Genomic DNA, 18,024 nt, shown 5'->3' with positions numbered 1-18,024 from the left:
GTTCAGAAGTTTGTGGGATCTGCTCTGGATACATGTGCCTAGCCAAGTGCACTTTAAGTGATTTTTTTTGAAGGATATTAAATTTTGGTAGACTTGTGGCAAAGTCTTAGTATCTTGAAAGTCAGCAGAGTACCTAGTTTAGCTGATAAACACAGCATGCTGCTGAGTGCATGTGGTCAGAAAACAACAAACAAAGAAAAGCACATTCTCCAAGGTTGTACTTAATTAATATAGAAATTATTTATTAGTGAACTTAATTCTACACATAAAGACATAAAGAGAAGAATCCTATTTTAATCTAAATAGCTGGATAGGGAGAGATGCTGGAGGCATCTCTGTATGCACCATATTGCAGGCTTGAGGAATGGAGAAGAAGACTCAGGTAACAGGAAATTACCCTCTATGGGCAGGTCACTTAGATCAAACGGTGAGTGGTCATTGTTCCTATCTATTTCACTAACTCTATGGTGAAGAGAGTTCTTGTTAGAGTCAACATCAGAAGACATTGCATAGAGAGTTATATCCAACAATTTTAAGGATCAAAATGTAGCATTCAATCCCTGTGTCTTAAATGCTACAAATATATGATAGAATAATAGAATAAAGTTTAAATTCAGTGGCATCTTTAAGACCAACAGAATTTAATTCTGGGTATAAGATTTTGGTTGAAAGTTTTCCTCAAGCCTTATATATAGGTAGGGAGAGGGTGGAAGGATGGTTAGTTGCCATGAAGGGTCAAGATGTATAAGTAATTGCCATCTATAGCTTTAAGAAATTAATGTCCTCAATGGTTGTTGCTAGGCAACCACAACAATATTGTCCACCTTTAAACATTGGTTTCTATTAGTAAAAGGTTGGGGAAGGGGACAACACCTTTACAGGGTTCTTTTGGCGTTTGAGGGAGGACTCATTGGGGCCATATGCACCAGCAGTGATACATTCACCGCCTAACCCACCTAACATACTTGTTCTGAGGATAAAATGGAGGAGAGGAAAGTGAATTAAGAGGAGTTGGGTCCAGATTGTGGAGAAAGGTACATCAGGCCAAACCCTGGGAAAATGGAAAACAAGACAGAAGTGGGACAAAAAGGGGGTGATGTTATGTGGATGCTTCTGGAAACAGAGCTGCTGTAAGGAAGCAAAGGTGGAGTTGCTTTTGGGACGAAGAACCTCTTAACAAATTACAAAGTCATCTTGTTTGCTAGGTATCAATAGGAGAACTTTGAGCTCTCACAACCATTTTTCTTTTGCAGGCAGGGTGCATGGATAGAAACAGTGGCTGGCTAATTGATCATACAGTTTGTCCCTAAAAGTTTGTCCCTATGGAGCTATTATTGGTTCAATTTGTGAAATCACATTACTTATACAGCTTCTCCCTGATCTGGATAGCCCAGGCAAGCTTGATCTTACCTGATCTCAGAAGCTAAGCAGGGATAGCCCTGGTTAGTACTTAGTTGGGAGATCTCTGGGGAAGTCCAGTGTTGCCACACAGAGACTGTTTATGCACTGAGGTTTCATGGCAAGCTGCAGGCTGGAGCTTTAGTCGTGGCAGGTTGCCCCACCTTGCCCACCTCTTCCTGCACCCACTTGGGGGAGCATTTGGCCTGGTGCACCTCATCTGCCCTCAATTTGTGCTCCTGCACGGTTCTCAGTCACAGACAGGCAATAGACAGGCAATGCCAAACCACCTCTGAACAACTCTTGTCTTAAAACCCCCAGAAGTCAGCTGAGACTTGATGGCAGCTTCAACCACCATCACCACCACGTAGTTTCTACCCGCATGCCCTGGTCATAAGGAAAAATGTGGTTCATGAGTCTGGAAGGAGAACACTTCCACTGAAGCCTGAGTCCAGGTCCCCTGTGTCATCACCCAACAAACATGAGGATATAGTAGCATGCAAAACCCCCAGCAAGGCCTACCTATGTACTTGCTCTTGTGCCACTATAATGCCTGCTTAATTTGCATGCTTTCAGAGCAATGGCATTTTGCCAGTAATTTCTCTCCTCCAAAGGAAATTATCCAGTTAAGGCTAGTCTGCCAGGAACTTCTAGCACATAGCATTTGTTTATGCATACAACAGAATAAGATGGTGCAGTGTACTGTACCAATTTAGACCACAGGTGAAAGAAATAATTTTTAGGCACTAGGTTAAAAAAACCTGACCTGATATATATACTTTCAAAGCCCCCCCCCCCCAAGATTTTTTTTATAACATTGATCTTTCACCTCCAGTGTGAAGAGGCCCAGTTATTCTATCATCTCTGGACTCTACCACTACTTCATTCACATCTCACTGAATTGTCTTGGGCAAGGAGAAGTGGAAAACACTATGAATATTCAATTTGTAACACATGTTCAGCAAACTTCCTTTAACTACTGGGGTAGAAAACATGTACTGAGCCTGAAAGGTTGCTTGGGAAGTACTTGAAATGAAAAGAGAGAGATAGAGAAATAATGGAGATCAGTACTGCCTTTCCTGCTGTTGTCTATTCTGCTTCATCTTAACACTGGCGCCGCGGACTAAATAAAGCGGTAAGGGGTTCTGGGGCGGGATGTGTCCGGGATGAGGAAGGGTCCGGATTGGACCCTTCCTCCGGACAGACAATCGGAGGGACCAATTGGACCCTCCGATTGCCAGCCCCGAGCAACTGTGAGCCACGCACAGCGCGGCTCGCAGTTGCTACTTTGCCGGCGGCCTGACACGTCGGGAGGCGCAAAGTGCCTCCGACGCATCAGGCTACCGGCAAGGGAGCACCCGCCATCCGTGCTACGCGTGGCTAGTGGGTGCTCCCTGCCTGGCGGCCTGGCGCGTCGGGAGGCACAAAGTGCCTCCCAGTGCATCAGGCCGCCACCTACCGCTGCCGCCAACACTCCGCCCCCCCCGCCCCAACCAGCCAGCAGCCGCCGCAATAGGAACCTGGGGGACCGCCACTGCAAGCTCCTCCATCAGGACTGCGAGATGCTTCAGGGTCGCCAGAAGAGCCTTGCTGCTGCGTCACATACACAGTGGCCTGGCTCCTGCGCCCAGCCTGAATCCAGTGAGTCGCCCGCAAGGGCGGTGCGGCTGGGAGAGCTTCCAGGCTGGCCAAAGTTCCCAGCGCTCTCAGTGCTCGCCACAGCTTTCCACAAGTGCCTGCTGCGCTCTGGCGGTGGCTGGATTACCAGCCCCAGCATGCATTGCGTCCCCGTGCAATGCATGCCGGGAACAGGGAGGGGGAACGAGCAGGGGGGAGGAAGCACCCAGCCATGTTGTCTGCAGCCCGGGAGCCCGGGCCTAGGTTGGCTGCGTGCCCCGTTGCACTTTTCCAGCTTTTGCGAAGCCGCCTGCTGAGGGTTTCCCGCCGCAGTCCCTGCCGCAACTCCTCCTCCTCCTCCGTGCATGCCTCCTTCTCTATCGGCAGCAGCCCAACAGGTGAGCCCAGGCACACGGCTGTGAGGGGGACGGGGGGGAGAGGCTGCTAGTGCCCGCTGTATTTAGCGTACAGCGGGCTTAACGTCTAGTATTTGAATATTTGATTAAGTAGGATCTATTCCCCACCCTTGTGATTTTTCTCAGAGCCTTGTACAGAGTGTGTCATTCCCAATGAGACTTGCATGGGGGGTAGGGAGGGTAGCAGCAAACCTCTCAGATGATGGTATAAAACAACAATACATATCAGCAAATCTAGGGAAGTATAAAGAGGGAGGTATGTCATTTTGTTCCACCTCTATAAACAGCCATTTGTGTTTTGACTCCAACTTCCTGTGGTAGCCATTTTGGTGTGGCAGTCACCACCCCTCTCCTAAAATTCCAGAGTGACCCATAGTTCAAAAGGATTCCTGGTCTAAACTCTTGACATCAATAAAGGAGTGGCGTGCTCGCTTCGGCAGCACATATACTAAAATTGGAACGATACAGAGAAGATTAGCATGGCCCCTGCGCAAGGATGACATGCAAATTCGTGAAGCGTTCCATATTTTAAAAAAATTAAAATATAAAAAAATAAAATAAAATAAAGGAGTGGCCACTTGTATGAGAGAGACCACATCTCTCCATTCAGCTTAATTTACTCCTTTTTAAAATTAGGTTAGACCTAAATCTACATTTACCTATGTTGAATTTTATTTCAATATAATTTATATACATATATTTTGTGTTTCTTCCCAATGAAGACTAAAAGTAGCTTAAAACTAATATTCCCACATTCAGTTTTCTCCTCCTGAGTGGTAGGTTAGGCTGAGAGACAAAGACTGTCCACAAGGTCACCTGGTGTGATTCCAAGGGCAGACTGGGGATTCAAATGTAGTCCAGCACTGTAACCACACTGGCTTTCATTTTCAACAAGAACTCTTTGCTTTTTGTTAAAAATGGTGTGGTCTTATAACTCAACAGCTGCATTCAAAGAAATGGACAGGTATGCAGGGGATCTTGTACACTGAGTCGGAATGCAGACAAGTACTATGCTCTCGTTTCACTTGGTTGTAATTTAAAAATTCCTGAGAGAGGATAAGATTGTGACAAGGCTTTACTTCTTTGATTTGGATGATATACTGGAAGTGTTTGGGCTGGTGGTGGAGGGTGAGCTACACTGCAGTCCAAAGCTAAGAGGTAGTCTTTTAATAACACATGTGTACTCTGTGATTAGCCCATGTGAACTGGAACTTTGCTTTGACTGTTTGCTTTGTGTGTTTTATAGGTGTGTAAACAGCATTGGCCTGAAACAGGCCCTTGTCATGAAGTGCAGGGTCTGGCAGGGGAGAGTTAAATGGGTAAGGATGACTCCCCCCAAAATGATGAGGAAGCATGGCTGTTTACATCTTCTGTTTCTGATTGTGTGGTCGGTTTATTAAATTATTTTTTTTTTTTACTCAAGTCCGGTGCAATAGGAGACATCTAGGATTGTACTGCCTGTTCCTTCAAAATATTTGGTAAATTTTTGTGCCTAAAAGCAGCTTCTATCCAGAAGAGAATGGCTTGGTTAATCAGTGAGTAAAACAAGATATCTTCAGAAAACTATCTTTAAATTCTAGGTTGATTCATAACCTTCGTTATGCTGTCATTTGATGTAGTATGAAAACAAAACAGCATGGTCAAGGAGCCACAAAGCATAAGAAGTACGGAGCAAAATACACAACTAATTGGGCCATTCATTAAATATGGTAAACTAATATGTAATGGCTGCAGAGCCTTAGGTTTTGCTAAGCTTGTTAGCAATCAGATGAATATGAAGAGGAGGAAGAGGATGCTTGTTTTTATACCTTGCTTTTCTCTACCAGAAGGAGTCTCAAAGCAGCTTACTGTCTCCTTCCTGTCCTCTCCCCACAACAGACCCTTTGTGAGTTAGGTGGGGCTGAAAGAGTTCTGAGAGAAACTGACTGGTCCAAGGTCACTCAACAGACTTCATGTGGAGGAGTAGGGAACCTGGTTCTCCAGATGAGAGTCTGTCATTCTTAATCACTACCCGAGGCTGGCTATATCCATGGAGGCTGATTCCGCACCAGCAGTGTCATTCTGGGTTGCCACTGGAACATTGCTGAGGAGCTGCATGCTCCGCAGCATGCTGTGTCCCCCCAGAAAAGATCTGATGCTGAAATGTGACCCCTTAGGAAGCAAAGGGTGGCAGGAAGGTTCTGCCATGTGTGGGGGGTCATTTTTTTTTAATTGGTGGAAGGTGGGATTGCATTCTACACAATCCCACCTTCCTACAAAATGATTTTTTTTAAGTTCTGGTCCACCCTATGGTGCCATGAAGCTGTCTGGGGCATTTTTTGACCCCTAAAGACCTCTGCAGAGCAGGGAAGAGCCAGGTCTGGAAGGGCCTGACATGGGACAAGCCCTGTTGGCCCCCACAATGCCAAAAAAGAATGCAAAAGAATCTGCATTCCCTTAGCGAAGGGCTTCTGGGGTCTGATTTGTGCCAGGCCTGGGAGGGCGATGGCCTGGCAGTGATGTCGTTTGGACACAAAAATTAGCCCTGGACCCATACTGATGCCACCCTGGCCTTTTCAATTCAAAGGAGTAAGTAGATCATGACAATAGTTGTAATGTTAATTAAGAATAGCACAATATCAGTAACAGGTACCCCCTCACCCATGGTTTGGGGACTGGTAACCACAGTGGGGTTGGGGCAAGCAAAATGGTTCTGATGTGACTGTGGGGTCTTCTGAAATACACACATTCCAGTCCAGATAAATAATAGAAAATATATTTCCAGATAGGAGGGCTTAGCCTCTTTTTCACTTCATGTGGTGTCAACAATGAGGGAAGGGCCTAGGTTCATGTCTAGTTGTAGCAGCTGGGGCTTTTCACTTGTCCTTTGGCAAGTCAGTCCACATGCAAAGCCGTGATACTCTTGTGATCCTGCCCATAGTAACTCTTGGCTGTGAACTGGACTGCTTTGTTCACCCAAAGCTCGTCCATGTCAAAAGATCAAAAGCAGTTCCTCAACCAGATATGGGCAGGCTGAGGTGTTTTCAGCATTCTGGCTGACTCTCCCAGTGCCTTTTGTCAAACAGCTTTGGAGGCAGAGATCACTGTACAAATATGCAAGAGTTTGGAGTGTCAAACCCAGCAATAACTGTAGTGCTATGGCTGAGCTGGGAATCTTGGGTTTCTCTAGTGCAGTGGTCCCCAACCCCCGGTCTGGAGACCGGTCTAAGTCCGTAGATGGTTGGTACCAGGCTGCGGCTCCTCCTCATCCTCCTATCTCCCTTGGGGACTGCCCTGCCATGCTGCCAGCTCACCTTTGGTGCTCTCCAGCAGCCGCCATGGCTGGGGCTCCCACTCAGCATGGCATTGTGCAGTTGCTGCTGGCAGGGGTGCTGCTGGGAAAGGTGCTGCTGGGAAAGCAAGTGGAGCAGGGGCTCAGGTGGCAGCGATGTCCCTTGGCAAAAGACTACCCCCCCCCCGGGCCTCAGTAAAATTGTCAAACGTTGACCGGTCCCCAGTGATAAAAAGGTTGGGGACAACTGCTCTAGTGGAAGGCTGCCTCCAGGCAAGGGAAGGAGCAGCTGAGCTGGATGGAGCTCTGAGCATTTCCAGGCATATTAATTATGGAAATGGTATTCTACTTGCACTGGGCTTGACTCACTAGAAAACAAAACTGGGAGACTATTCAGGAGGATGGCGTTTGCCACAGTTTTACGGGGTGATGCAAGAAAGGCCCCGTTCACATTTTTCTCAGCCCTCAAACTACTATTTTGTCTGTCTTAGTTCTGTCTTTTCCCTCATCTGCAATGAGGGAAACAACAGTATTGACCTCTCCCATTTTTGTTCCATTTCATCCTTTCATCCAAAGAGCTGAGGGCAGTGTATTAACACAGGGTCTGTCACAGAGCTGCATTGCAAAATGAAGGTTGCTGCCTACATTTATGGGATGTTCTACAGATTACTAAAACCATGTAGGGAAGAATACTCTCTAAAAATGACAACTTTTATGTTACCCCAACTCATGTGATTTTGTCAGATGAGTGAAATTAATTCATTCAATTCCATACCAGCTTGCGAGGGAATATGCTGACACAGCTTTTAATATTGACAATTGTAGTAATGAAAGTCTTGGAGAATAAGAATGAATGAATTATACCTTTTCAATGTATTAGCTTCAGGAGAGTGTTTAGCAATTCTATAATATGTACTGTTGTACAAAATGCCACATTTATATTTTGTTCCTCTTTCTTATAATACAAACCTGGGGAAACCCACCAAATTTATATCAATGGATATAGAATTAACAAAGTACACTTCACACAATACACACAAAAACAGCTTGGTGTAGTCAGTGGTTAAAAGCAGCGACCTGTAATCTGGAACACCCAGGTTTGATTCCCCACTCCTTGACATGCAGCCAACAGGGTGGCCTTGGACTAGTCACAGTCCTATTGGAGCTGTTCTTACAGAGCCGTTCTGACAGAGCTCTATCAGCCCCACCTACCTCACAGGGTGCCTTGTGGGGAGAGGAAGTTTGAGCCGCCTTCAAGTAGGGAAAAGCAGGGTATAAAAACCAATTCTTCTACAGAATTCAAAAGGAATACATGTATTGCCAGATTCAGGTTGAGAAGATTTGGGGATAGTGTCTGGGGAGGTCAGGGAGCTCAGTGGGGAATAATGCCACATAGTCTACTCTCCAAAGCATCCATTTTCTCCTGGAGAACTCATCTGGGTAGTTTGGAGATAAGGTATAATTCCAGGGAATCTCCAAGTACCAACTGGAGGCCGGCATCCCCATCCGAATATTAGTTCAGTTCACTGGAATACTGGCTTTCTGGCAAACATGATACTGGACCATTGGGGCTCTTCTTGTAGAGTTCCTGTAAAGATGAAAATACAGTAGGTGTGTGTTCCTTATTTCAAGAAACGGTTCCTTATTTAGTTTTAATAAAATACTTATGGGAGATAAAAGGTAACATTAAGAGGAAGAGATATTCCAGTAAAGTACTGTTGATGTTCTGGAGCAGTGGTCCCCAACCTTTCTCAGGTCAGGGACCGCCTCCGGAGTGAGGGAAGAGCCGACGGCCCGGGTGCTGCGAAAACGCGCACGCGCAGTTACCACACATGGGTGTTTTCGCCACCAGGTGGCGCTAATGCGCATGCGCGGCAACTGCGTGTGCGCGTTTTCGCCACTAGGGGGCGCTAACGTGCATGCGCGGCAGCAGCGCGCATGCGCGTTTGTGTCACCGCCATGCCGGTGGCTGTGCCTGCCTCTTCCCTTCCTTCTTGCTGCCAGCGGGGGGAGGCAGGTGTGGCTGCCGGTGGCCCAGTACCGTGGCCTTTGCGGGCTGCGGACCATGGGTTGATGACCCCTGTTCTGGAGCACACAGTCGATCATTTTCATAATTTCACATTGTATTTCTTAATTCTGGACAAATTTTTGTTCAGCATATTCAGGTCCTGGATCCTAAGCCTGCTGTGCCATGTGCAGCAGTGCACGTGTGATACCCAGCATGTGCAGGCATGCTGGTGCCTGGAGCAGTTGCTCTAGATAGGTGCAGTGTGGTGCAAGATGGCAAATTGCTCTAGGAAGCTTGCATGTAATTTGCTTGCCTGGCACTCTCTTGAAAGTGCTTATTGCATCCACAGAGAAAGCTGACCCAGATTGTGTGTGAGAACAGGCATGACTTTTTTGCCTCTGGTACCAAGGAGGGCAAGGCCTGTCCTTTTGTGGCAGCACCACCCATTTCCCTATGCTCTAGTGCATTTTAATGACAAGTTGCGCAGCGCCTGTTGAATTTGTTTGCTGTGCAACACAGGACTGCTGTCTGCACCTTTTGGACTATTGGACTTTATTTGCCTGAAAGGGAGAAGCCGAATGAGTTAAGAGATCTTTGCTTGAGATTTTATGTTATATATATAGTTGCTTCATTTATACTCACCTTCCTCCACAGTGGGGGCATAAAGCAGCTTAAATCATTCTCCTCTCTTCCATTTCATCCTCACAACAGCTATGTGAGCTAGGCTAGGCTGAGGGTTCATGACCTGCCCAAGGTCACTCCACTAACTTCTACAGGAGAGTGGAAATTGGGCCCCAGGTCTCCCAAATCCTGGATATCTGTCTATCATAACGAAAACTGGATTAGGTAAAGGAAGAGTCAAAATTAGTGGAAGGAATATTAACAATTTGAGATGTGCTGATAACACCACATGGTTGGCAGAAAGTAGCAAAGACCTGTAACGATGACTGATAAATGCTGAAGTGGAAAGTACTAAAGCAGGATTACAGCTGAACATCAAGAAGACAAAAGTAATGACTACTGAGGAATTACACAATTTTAAGGTCGACAGTGAAGAAATATAAAGATGATCTTATTCTTAACTTAGACATCAACTGAAAGACTTCAACCAAGAAATCAGAACAAGATTGAAACTGTCAAGGGCTAGAAAAGATCCTTGATTGTAAAGATGTATCACTGGTAAATAAATTCAAGATAATTCATTTTATATTCTAATAGCTGAGTCAGGAAGTCTTTGGATACTTAAATCCAGTGACAAGACATATGAACAGACAAGACAGATCTTCTTACAAACCTGAAAAGGACCCTGGTTTGCAGATAAATGTGAAATCTAAGCAAAACTATATTGGGGGTTAAAAATCAGAAAATGATAAAAGGAGTGCATGTAGCTTTAAGTATGGGATTCCTTCAATAGCTGTTGCTAAGCAACAACAGTATTCCAGGCTGCCTTTGTGACTAAAAGGCAGGTGGCAGGAGCAGGGTCCTTTTCAGGGATATTTTGGCCTTTTAAGGTAAAGGTATCCCCTGTGCAAGCACTGAGTCATGTCTGACCCTTGGGGTGACGCCCTCCAGCGTTTTCATGGCAGACTCAATACGAGGTGGTTTGCCAGTGCCTTCCCCAGTCATTACCGTTTACCCCCCAGCAAGCTGGGTACTCATTTTACCGACCTCAGAAGGATGGAAGGCTGAGTCAACCTTGAGCCGGCTGCTGGGATTGAACCCCCAGCCTCATGGGCAAAGCTTTCAGACAGCTGCCTTACCACTCTGCGCCACAAGAGGCTCTATTTTGGCCTTTTAGAAAGGATTAATTGGGACCAGGCCTAGCTAGGGTTGCCAACTCCGGGTTGGCGGAGTCTGAAGAAGGGAGAGTCTGGAGTGGCCTCAGCTGCTATAGAATTCTCTCTCCAAAGCAGCCATTTTCTCCAGAAGGACAGATCTCTTTTGTCTGGAGTTCAGTTGTAATTCTAGGAGATGTCCAGGTCCCACTGGAAGGGTGGGGGTAACAACTGTGGAGAGACTTTATATTACCTGACTTGCATGACTCACCTAGGCTTGGCTGCTAGCTACCATTCAACAGCAGCCATGCTATGAAAACCAGTGTGGGCTAGCAGTTAGAGCTTCAGAGTAATCTCTGGGAAACCTGCATTCAAATCCCAACAGGCTGTGGAAGCTCATTGGGTTATTTTGGACCAGTCACATACTTTCATATTAACTTACCTCACAGGGTTGTGGTATGAATAAAAAGAAGGAAAGGAGAATAATGTAAACTGATTTGATCCCCACTGTGGAGAAAGTAAATGAAGTAAATATATCTGAAGATGGGAGGCAGATAAAATGTAGGTTGCTGAATGGCTGAGAAGAAGAGAATGGTGCTGGGAACTGTGACACCATAAAACCGAGCCATTTTTCCCCTAGGTCAGTGGTTCTCAACCTGGGGGTCGGGGACCCCTTTGGAGGCTGAACATCCCTTTCACAGAGGTCACAGCAGGGCAAGCAGCTTGGCTGGCGGGGGGGGGGGGGCACCACCGCTATTTTGGTTACACGCCACCAACTCATTGGTTTTCCCATGTCCAAATTATTGGACCTGGGGATGGTGAGGTTTGAGGAGGAAGGGAACCCCCACCCTTCAAAGCAATCACTCTCCATGGGCATTAGGGTTGCCAAAATCCAGACAGGGAGTTGAGATCACCCAGAATTATAAGTACTTTTCAGATTGCAGAGATCAATTTCCCCGGAGAAAATGGCTGCTTTGGAAGTTGGACTCTATAACATTATTTATTTATAATTTGATTTATATACTGCCTCTTTTCGTCTATCCTTCTGAGGTGACTTCCCTCCCCAAATCTCACATTCCCAAGTATCTACCCCTCCAGACCTCTGAAGCTGGCAACCCTAAGGGGAACTGATCCCAGTAGGTGGGAGATCTGTTGTGATTCCTGGGAAGCTGCTGGCATGACTGCTGGGCCCCTGACAGTAATGGGAGGCAGAAAGAGAAAGTGACAGTCATGGAGGAAAGTTAAATAAGGGATGGCAGGAAGGAAAAAGAGCATGCAAAAGGCCGGGAAGAGGGGAGGAAGCAAAGTTGGTGGTCGGGAAAGGAATAGCCACTGCTGCAAGTGGGTTTCCATTTGTAATTGTAATAGCAATTGTAACAAAAACTTGTAATTGTAATAGTAATTCCTCATTATGTATAAACTAGAATTAAAGCCTGTTGTAGCTGATACAACGGGTGCTAGCAGGGGGGGAGGGGGAAAAGAGCAAAGAGAGAGGGAAGTAGAAAGGAAAAGAGTTGCCTTCCCTTTCATCTCCCCACAACAGAGTTTGGCATTAGGAAGAGAAAGGGGGGGGGTTGTCCAGTTTGTAAGGGCATGGGGTTGAATGTGTGTATTGTGTGCGGGGTTGTGGTGTTGTGGTGACAAATGAGGGCATGGGTATGGAGAGATGGGTGTCAAGAAGCTGTGGTTTGGAATGTTCGTTGAGTATGGGAGAGGAACGATATGTGAAGGGAAAATCAGACTGGAGACTCTTCTTAGGGGAAAATTACATGGCAACCAATTCCTCCCAGTTCTGTATTCAACCTCATTTCCCTTCTTGTGTGAATTAGGCCACAGATACCAAAATGTCCCCCTGCCCTAATTCACATGTGGTAGTCACAGTACACAGGTGTCCACCCTCCTCCTTCTGTCTCCATTTTTTTTTACTGCTAATATAATATTACTAGTATCAAGCCCATTTTAAAAATGGGCTTTGAAAGGGGCAGCAGGCAGGAGGGCATGAGAGGGTGGCCACGGCTCCCCCCGCCAGTGGCGACAGGGCTTTGTGGCCTGCAGGGAGGCTGCAAACTCCCCCCCCCTCGGCTCCCTCCCAGCAGGAGCATACCTGCAGGCTGCAAAGCCGTGTCACTGTCTCTCTCCTCATGGGTGACAATGGAAGCTGCAGCCACAAGGCTTCTAGCAGGCAAGGAGGGAGGGAGGGAGGAAGCTGGAGGGGGTGGGTCAATCAGGGTGGACCTGGATGGACAGGGCCCTGGACAGTCTCCTCCCAGGAGGCTGTTTCTCAAATATATAAGGGAGTAAAATAGTGTTAAGGATGTGTCCACATGCTTCTTTCACTGTTACCCCTTAGAAGAAGTGCTGGATTTTTGTACCCTGCTGTTTACTACCCAAAGGAGTCTCAAAGCAGTTTACAAATACCTTTTCCCTTCCACTCCCCAAAATAGACAACCTGTGAGGGATGTGGTGCTGTAAGAGGTCTGAGAGAACTGGGAATGGGCTGCAGTCACTCAGCAGGCCTCAGGTGTTTCCAATCACTTTCCCTTCCTCTCCCCATAACAGACTCCCTGTGAGGGAGGTGAGGTAGAGAGATCACTAGCTCATGGTTTGGTGTAGGTTTAGAAGAAGAGAAAAGGAAGAACAGTTGGTTCTTATATACTGCTTTTCTCTACCCGAAGGAGTCTCAAAGCGGCTTACGGTTGCCTTCCCTTTCATCTCCCCACAACCAACAGACACGCTGTGAGGTAGGTGAGGCTAAGAGAGCCTTGCTGTGGCGAGCCCAAGATTACCCATGTGGCTGCATGTGGAGGAGTGCAGAATCGAACCCAGCTCACCAGATTAGAAGTCCGCAGTTCTAACCATGCTGGCCTCACTTTGAAACTGGTAACCCTAAGAGGAAGTTTCTCTCTTCATAGCAGTCTTTACCTAAACCTTAGTCAGGTTTATGCACATGTAGGTAGTGTGGAATTCCAGAACATGAACCTACACCAATCTGGCAACCTTACCTCCTCTCTGCAATGTTTTCTTCACCAAACAGCTAGGGGGCTGTGGGGGGATTACACACCTTTGAGGCCCCACTTCTAGACTTCAAGGAATATGTTCAGATCAGGGACAGCCAACCTCCAGGTGGGACCTGGAGATCTGGAATTGCTGGAATTGATATCTGAGCGCCAGTTTGGTGTAGTGGTTAGGAGCGTGGACTTCTAATCTGGCATGCTGGGTTTGATTCTGCACTCCCCCACATGCAGTCAGCTGGGTGACCTTGGGCTCGCCATGGCACTGATAAAACTGCTCTGACCGAGCAGGAATATCAGGGCTCTCTCAGGTTCACCCACCTCACAGGGTAGAGAAAAGAGACACATAAGAACCAACTCTCCTCCTCCTCCTCTTCTTCTTCATCTTCTTCCTCTTCTTCTCCTCATCTCCAGACTATAAAGATCAGCTCCACAGGCCAAAATGGCTGCTTTGGAGGGGTAACCCTTGGAGCTGGCTTTTTCTTCCACTTGGCCCTTTCCCTCCTCCACTTGGTCCCGGAGCTCGGCTTGCTGGGCTCCCTTGGGCTCACAGCAGACAGTCCAGCTGCGGCAACGGGCTGTAACGAGGCGCGGCGACGGCGGGAGCCTTCGCCTGAAGCCCCGGCCATTGCTGCGAGGTCCTGGAGCCGCACACAGGTCCGATAGCGCAAAATCCATCAGCCGGCGGCAGGGGACTTCTACGGGCCCCAGCTACCAGCCATGCTACGAGGCCTGCCCTCCACTTTTCCATCTCCACCAGTATAGCTGCTGCCTGGAGGAGGACGAAGACGTGGATGCTTCCACTTTAAAATCCAAACCGGGAGTGAAGAGTTGGCTCCCTTGGATACCACCTAGTGGTGACCGGAAGAACTGCAAGGACTTGGTCCAGCTGAGATTCGCCTCCTACCACCATCTGGTGGCCAAGCAAAGAACACCGGCCAACTGTATTTCTGTATTTTTGCATGTGGTTGCCTGGATTGGCCCTTCCTTGAGATTGGGGGGGGGGGGGCTAGTGGATAGGGATTTTTACCCAGAGAGAAATAGAAGTTAGGGCAAGATCAGCGGTGTTGAGGGAGCGAACTGGAAGGGCTAGAGAGAACCCCTTATAGGCGGGATCTTGCCCCTATAGTGTAGCTCCTGTCTCACCAGCTGCTAGTTAGATTAGGGTGGGTGGGAGGGGAGGGCCGAGTGGGAGTAGTACTAGGGAAGGGCGGGCTAGGGTGGGTTTGTGCAGCTAAGTGGGGGGACAAGAATTAGGCAGGAGGTTAGTGGTTTGTTCTCTCTGGGGTGCAGGAACATGGAGAGAGAGGTCCAAATAAGGGGGGGCTTGCACTGGGGTCGGGATTCCAACAATCACTGGCCAGGGGCGCTATGGCTGGGGGAGGAGGTTGGACAAGAGAAGGGGTGGGAGCACTGGTGTCCCGTATAGGACCCGGCCGCGAAGACACGGCCGGCGCCCTGGGTGTGCTCGATCTCCTTCTAACCTCCGTCCCAACCCCAGGAATGTGAGCGTGGAGGCTAGGGTAAAGGGTCCAACATTGGTCTTGCGCTGGGATAGAGGTGGATCTGGATACAGCTCTAGCTGTGCCGTGGTCAGACCACTATGCCCTGCGGACCCGGCTCAGGATGCCACCCCCCCCCCAGTTGGGCGGCGGGCGCATTCTAGCCTGCCTGAGGAGACTCATGGATCCAATTGGATTCCGGAATGCTCTGTGGGACCCGATGCCTCCTGGCGACTCACTAGCGGCTTTGGTAGCGGACTGGCAGTCCTGCCTGACAGCTGCTATAGATGAGATCGCCCCTAAACGTCTTCTCTGCCCTCGACTCAAACGGGTTCCCTGGTATACCGGGGAGCTACAGGAGAAGAAAAGGGAAGTGAGACGACTGGAGCGAGTGTGGCGGAAGACTCGTGACGAAGCTACGAGAACATCTTATTGCATGCTTATGAGGGCGTAGGAGATGGCGGTGAAAGTGGCAAAACGTGAATTTTTTGCAGCGGAAATCGCGTCCGCAAGCTCTCGCCCGGCCCAATTATTTAGGGTAGTTAGATCTCTTACCGCCCTTGAGGGGCGCCAAAATAATAGCAAATTGGAACTCGGTCGTGAGGCATTTGCAAGCTATTTTGCGGACAAAATCTCGTCCCTCCGCTGCGATCTTCCCGCCACAGTTAATACAGTAAATGAACTGGAGGCCTGTTGGCCGCCTTTGAAGGTGAAGTTTGATGGCTTCAGACGGCTCTCTTCATCTGAAGTGGACAAGTTGCTAGGCTCGGTTTGGGCGACCACTTGCCCCCTTGACCCCTGTCCATCATGGCTCCTCAAAGGAGGTGGCCAGAAGATAGGAGGCCAGCTCAGGGACATTATCAATCTCTCCCTGGAGTTCCCTGAGCAGCTGAAGGGGGCAGTGGTTCACCCTCTCCTGAAAACATCCACACTGGATCTGCGGGACCCCGCCAGCTACCGCCCAGTGTCGCACTTGGCATTCCTGGGCAAGGTGGTTGAAAGGGCCGCAGCAGACCAGCTCCTGGCATTCTTGGAAGAAGCTTCGGCACTCGATCCATATCAGTCTGGCTTTCGACCTGGCCACGGGGTGGAGACGGTGCTGGTCGCCCTGTTGGATGACCTCCGCCGCCAGCTGGATAAGGGCGGGTCGGCAGTGCTGGTTCTTCTGGACCTGTCAGCCACTTTCGACATCGTGGAACACGAGCTGTTAGTCCACCGCCTTGCCGGCACAGGGATACGGGGCACAGCGTTACGCTGGACACGCTCCTTTCTCCAAGACCGGACCCAGAGGGTTGCAGTGGGGGATGAGCTCTCGCGCTCCTATAGACTCCCTTGTGGGGTCCCCCAGGGCGCGGTCCTCTCCCCCACATTATTCAACATCTTTATGCGCCCTCTGGCCCAGCTGGTACGGAGTTTTGGACTGGGTTGCCACCAGTACGCTGATGACACCCAGCTCTATTTCCTCATGGATGGCCGCCCGGACTCCCCCCCGGAACCATTCACCAGATGTTTGGAAGCAGTGACAGAATGGTTTGAGCAGAGTCACCTGAAACTTAACCCCTCCAAGACGGAGGTCCTGTGGCTGGGACGTAGGAGGCGGGACCAGGAAGCGCGCTTACCCACCCTGGCAGGGACGCAACTCACCATCACGTCCCAGTCCAGGAATTTGGGTGTGACCATTGACGCCTCCCTGACTTTGGAGACGCAGGTCAAAAAAGTAGCGGGCCAGGCATTTTTCCACCTTCGCTAGGCCCGACTACTAGCGCCCTACCTGTCCCCCGAACACTTAGCCACAGTGATCCATACAACGGTTACCTCCAGAATAGATTTCTGTAAGTCGCTCTACGCGGGCCTGCCCTTGTAGATCCCAAAACTTCAGCTAGTGCAAAACGCAGCTGCTAGGGTCCTCACTGGCACACCTTGGAGAGCCCACATCCAGCCAGTGCTGAGGCAGCTGCACTGGATGCCAATTGCTGCCCGGATCCGGTTCAAGGTTCTGGTTCTAACCTTCAAGGCTTTATGCGAGTTGGGACCCACATACCTGAGGGACCGCCTATCGCCCTATGCCCCTCACAGGGCCTTACGCTCTGCGGGTGAAAATCTGCTGGTCGTTTCCGGCCCTAGGGAGGCACGCCTGGCCTTGACCAGGGCCAGGGCCTTTTCGGTCCTGGCCCCGACCTGGTGGAATGAGCTCCTGGGAGAGCTGCAGGCCCTGCGGGATCTTTCAACGTTCTGCAGGGCCTGCAAGATGGAGCTCTTCCGCCAGGTTTATGGTTGACGCTGGGGCTGATAATATAGCTCTATGCCCCCTCCCGGGGACTCGGGTTCTGGACCCGAAGCAAAATATCATCAGGACCTCCTCTCCACCTGCTAGTAGTGGGGGGGGGGGGAGTTGAGCCGCCATTCTTGCCATGCCGGTAATATTGGTAATGTTATTATTGTTTTAATGGGGTTTTCATGGGGATTTTGGGATACTGTTACCCGCCATGAGCCAATAGGGAGTGGCAGGAAATAAATCTAACAACAACAACAACAACAACAACAACAACTCTTGTAGCATTGTATCCCACTGAGGTTTAGGGATGCCAGCCTCCAGGTGGGTCTGAGAATCCCCTGAAAGTACAGCTCATTTCCAGGAAGTTAGGATGAAGGGAAAACTCTCTTCCCTCACATGCTTCCCTTCAAAAGGAATACATGTAGCCTCAGACACCCGTTGCCTAGCACAGTCTGTTGCCTGGCTGGTGATGTCTGCCCTTCTGAAGCCTTAAGCCAACTGCTGACAACTGCAGTCCTTGTTGTTGTTCACAAGACCAAGTCGTTGCCTAATAAGTTTCCCCCAAAGTCTCACTGTCTACTTTCCTGTAAAGCTAACTCCACTTGAAATTCTGGGCCACTCATGCTTATGTTGGACCTTCCTAGCAAATGCCATTTTTTATTTACCAGGCCAAGCTGGAGAAAAGTCACTTTAATTCCCATGTCTCTCCAGCCATTTACTTGTTCTCTATTTACAGTTTGGGGTTGTAAAT

The 18,024-nt window shown here is 48.8% G+C and overlaps 1 protein-coding gene, 1 long non-coding RNA gene and 1 other non-coding gene across 6 annotated transcripts in view; 2 read left to right on the top strand and 1 right to left on the bottom strand.

The window, feature by feature from the left end:
• ACOT11 (acyl-CoA thioesterase 11) overlaps positions 1 to 18,024 on the top strand; it is a 174,508-nt gene that overhangs the window by 13,941 nt on the left and 142,543 nt on the right. The window contains exon 1 of one of the 4 annotated variants that reach the window (XM_077333629.1): positions 10,203 to 10,221. The exons of the other annotated variants lie outside the window; for them this stretch is intronic. The gene's annotated coding sequence lies outside the window, so the exon portion shown is untranslated. Of the gene's footprint in view, positions 1 to 10,202; positions 10,222 to 18,024 lie in introns of those variants that run through there. 4 annotated transcript variants of the gene reach the window in all.
• LOC143836929 (U6 spliceosomal RNA) lies at positions 3,856 to 3,962 on the top strand. Its single transcript, XR_013230842.1, has one exon. It is a non-coding gene; the product is annotated as a U6 spliceosomal RNA (small nuclear RNA).
• On the bottom strand, positions 7,929 to 10,107 carry LOC143836820 (uncharacterized). The gene is made up of 3 exons (XR_013230765.1): positions 10,005 to 10,107; positions 9,353 to 9,532; positions 7,929 to 8,290 (listed from the first exon to the last, which is right to left on the bottom strand). It is a non-coding gene; the product is annotated as an uncharacterized LOC143836820 (long non-coding RNA).

This window comes from Paroedura picta, chromosome 4 (genome assembly GCF_049243985.1).
Source record: "Paroedura picta isolate Pp20150507F chromosome 4, Ppicta_v3.0, whole genome shotgun sequence".
NCBI lineage: Eukaryota > Metazoa > Chordata > Lepidosauria > Squamata > Gekkonidae > Paroedura > Paroedura picta.
This window is presented reverse-complemented; position numbering and strand designations above follow the sequence as displayed.